A 4,158-nucleotide genomic window follows, 5' to 3' on the forward strand; every position below is an offset into this window, starting at 1 on the left:
GCTAACTGTATACCTAGAAAATCCAAGAGAATTGACAGGCAAAGCATTAGTTACATAAGAGTGATCAGCAAAGTCACAAATGACAAACATTAATATGCATAAATAAGTAGGTTTCAATTCATATGTACAAAAATAACAAATCAAAGAAAATAAGGGAACATTGTTTACACTAGCAACAAGGGTAAAATGCCTAGGTACAAATAACATAACGTGTGCAAAAGCCATTGGTAAAGCACTTTAAACATGTTCTAAGTGTTTACAGCACTTTAGAACATGACACACTGCAGACTAAAAGAAATCGCAATCCAAACCATGTTTTACAAAAATGTACCATCAAACACACAGCAATCTCACTGTGCTGATTTAAAATGTTAATGTACTTGCTCCTGTGCTGATGAGGCCAAGTGGAAACGGTCACTCTTGTACTCCCAGACGTTGCTGACAGGAGAGCGAACTGGGAGCATCTTACGGAAGGTAAATGAGTTAATGTCTATCAGAATTAGAAGTAAACATGTCCTTTGAATAATGTCATCTGTTCATTTCAATTTACAGATTTACTCATGCAAAAATAATCTGTGTGTAATTGTTCACTGCGATTCTGGTTACAATAGCAAAAGAATGGAAATAGCCAGCCCTTCTCATCAGGATGAAACCAGCTGAATTAGATACAATAAAATAACCTACAGCTATAAAATAAAATGGCAAAGAAAAATTAATAAGAGAAAGTTCTTCACACACCAAGCGTATCGGCATAGCTTGGACCTCTTTTTTCAGTAGCATCAGTTCTTGATCATATGCCGCCTCCTGCAATGGTTGAATGTTCAGCAAATCTTTTTGGTACAGTGACTTTGTGTACATTCCAATCTTCTTTGTATATTTCCAACATCATTCAATATTTTGTTCATAGAATCCTTCAAATCTACAATTCAAAACTCACATGGTTTTTATAGTTCTTTCAACGTGAGATATACCAGGAGTGTTCTCCCTTTTGGGTTTCTAACTCCAGAACTTTGCATATTTCACTGCAATACTTTGCTTTCTCTCTTTTAGCTGAAATGTTATGTTCAATTATTTTGCTTCATCATTTCTTTCAGTCACATTAGTTTATTTACATGCAAGAATAAATTTCAGAGTCCTTTCTGACATCCACTTTGGTCTTTTCCTTTTTTCCTATCCTCTTAATAATATTTTGCTCTCTTCATATATGATTTTCTTGATGTCCTTAGTGTTTGGTAGTAGACTGGTCTTCAGTCATAGTATTCAGTGCATCAATTCTGTTCTTCAGATGGTCTCTAAGTTCACATGGGACAAACTGGAGGCCCTACTTTGGCTCTCATGGTCTCATGATTGTCTTCACCTTCAACTTGAACTTGCATAGGAGCACTTATGTTCTGTTCTCCAGTTGGACCTTGGCCTTGTGTTGACTAATGATATTGAGCTTCTCCATTGTCTCTGTCCATAGATACATGAATTTGATTCCTGTGTATTACCTCCAAGGAAGTCCATGTGCACAGTCACCATTAATGTTCTTGATAAAAGATATTTATGAATAAGTGAATGGCCTTATGAAATTCTATTATGAGAGCTGCAGTGTCATTTCTTTTTTGTTTTGACAGTGTGACAAATATTTTTTTACTTATTATTTTAGAGTATCATGGTATGTTGCACATGGTCCTATTCAATCATCATGTCCAATATTGTTTAATAACAAATTTGTGGATTTATAATTTATGTGAAAATTATGTATGGAGAATGTGATTTTTTTTGTTTTTTTATCATTTTATTGGGGCTCATACAACTCTTTTTTTTTCTCAATGTCTTTTCCTGAAATGTTGCAGATCGGTTACAGCAAACCGAACGGCAACCGTCAAGGGAAAAACTCACTGTGGGCTCTTTTTTGACTACAGCAGCTACGTGGAAGCAACTGCAGCTTCAATAAGGGCCCCAGGGCTCATACAACTCTTAACACAATCCACACATACATTAATTGTGTAAAGCACACTAATACATTCATTGCCCTCATCATTCTCAAAATTCTTGCTTTCTGCTTGGGCTCCTGGAATCAGCAACTCATTTTCCTTCCTGCCCCCCTCCCTCCCCACTCTCCTTCCTCATGAAACCTTGATAATTTATAAATTATTATTTTATCATATCTTATACTGCCTGGCATCTCCCTTCACCCACTTTTCTGTTTCCAATCCCCCAGGGAGGAGGTTATGTGTAGATCCTTGTAACCGGTTCCCCCACCTTCCCTCCACCCTCCAGGTATCACCACTCTCACCACTGGTCCTGAAAGGATCATCTGTTCTGGATTCCCTGTGTTTCCAGTTCCCATTTGCACTGCTGTGCATCCTCTGGTCTAACCAGGTTTGCAAGGTATAATTGGGATCATGATAGTGGGGATGAGGAAGCATTTAACAACTAGAGGAAAGTTGTGAATTTCATTATTGCTACACTGTACCCTGAATGATTCATCTTCTCCCCGCTACCCCTCTGAATGGGATGTCCAGTTGTCTGCAGGTGGGCATTGGGTCCCCATCACGCACTTCCCTCATTCACGATGACATGATTTTTCCCCCCTTTGGTGCTTGATACCTGGTCCCCTTGACCCTTCATGATCACACATGCTGGTGTGCCTCTTCCATGTGGGCTTTGTTGCTTCTAGCCTAGATGGCTGCTTGTTTACTTTCAAGCCTTTGAGACCCCAGACACTATATCTCTCGGTAGCCGGGCACCATCAGCCTTCTTCACTACACTTACTTATGCACACATTCGTTTTCAGCATTTATATGGGGAAGGTGATTCCACTATGATGGTTTTTGTTCTTTGGTGTCTGCTACCTGACCCCTTCAACACCTCGTGATCACACAGGTTTGTGTGCTTCTTCCCTGTGGGCTTTGTTGCTTCTGGGCTAGATGGATGCTTGTTCATCTTCAAGCCTTTAAGACCCCCAGATGCTATGTCTTTTGATAGCCAGGCACCATCAGCTTTCTTCGCCACGTTTGCTTATGCACATGTTTGTCTTCAGCGATCATGTCAGGAAGGTGGGTGTCATTTCTAACACCAAGTTATATTTCCTAACTATTGAATCTTTTTCTTTGTTTCCAAATTCCACATTTCAATCACCAGTATTTATTAATGCATCTTAATTGCAAGTTTGGTCAATTTCAGGGCACAGCATTTGGTAAAAATCTGCTTCTTTTCATTTTGTGCATTATTTTTATGAATATCTCTCACTGATGGTGTTGTACTTCAGGTTAAATCTTGAAATGTTCTTTTGACAATGTTACATTATCCCTTATCAATTTTTAATTTCTTTCATAGCAGACCATACAACTATATGACCCAAAATGTCCAGTTTTGCTCATGAGTACCGAGGCTATCATTTTTTTATATTCCACTTCATTTTTGACAACTTTCATTATAATTAGAGTCAGCTTTGTACATTCCAAGTTCCAAATATTCATAGACACTTGCAGCTGTTTCTTCTCATTTGGGGTCATAACTCCTCAGCAAATGAAGGTCCTAAAAAATTTACTCTATCCACGTCATAAAGGCCAACTCCAGTTTGAGGAGGCACCTCTGTTCCTGTTGCATTCTGAGTCCTAACCAACCTAAAAGGGCTCGTCTTCTGGCACAATGTCATACTGCTATCCATAACTGTTTTACTGTCCTATTATTCGGTCAGTAGATCGCCAAGCCTTCCCCCGAGTCTGCAAGCTCTCCTGCAGTTGTCCTGCATAGCTGATCCTGCAAGCTCAATGCACGTTGTCCTGCATAGCTGATCCTGCAAGCTCAGTGCACGTTGTCCTGCATAGGTGATCCCGCGGGTGAGACACCAGTGGCACAACTTCCAGCATTACAACAGCATGAAAACCACCACTGTGCAACAAACTGACAGAAGAGTGGTAGGGGGACGGGAGGTGGTACTGGGAAACGCTCTAGACCTTGATTGTAACAAAACTCTACACATTTTAGGAAATAAACTGTGTCTTCAGACAAGAAAAAGGATAACTTTCTGAAAATATGTAGTTGTATTCAAAATAGCAACAACTTTAAAAACAGTGTGGTCCAGGAGGAGCCAGGAGCTCCAGCACACAACCACAGTAGAGCAGCGAGAAACAGAGGGCTGCCAAGGTTGTCGGTGTGAGGGGGGCT

General features: G+C 39.9%; 1 non-coding gene across 1 annotated transcript; it reads right to left on the bottom strand.

Moving 5' to 3' along the window:
* Positions 1 to 1,812: 1,812 nt before the first annotated feature.
* Positions 1,813 to 1,947, bottom strand: LOC115872447. Its single transcript, XR_004047848.1, has one exon. It is a non-coding gene; the product is annotated as a small nucleolar RNA SNORA16B/SNORA16A family (small nucleolar RNA).
* Positions 1,948 to 4,158: the final 2,211 nt, after the last annotated feature.

This window comes from Echinops telfairi, unplaced genomic scaffold (assembly GCF_000313985.2).
Source record: "Echinops telfairi isolate 266 unplaced genomic scaffold, ASM31398v2 ScPeMD7_7424;HRSCAF=8462, whole genome shotgun sequence".
Classification (NCBI taxonomy): domain Eukaryota; kingdom Metazoa; phylum Chordata; class Mammalia; order Afrosoricida; family Tenrecidae; genus Echinops; species Echinops telfairi.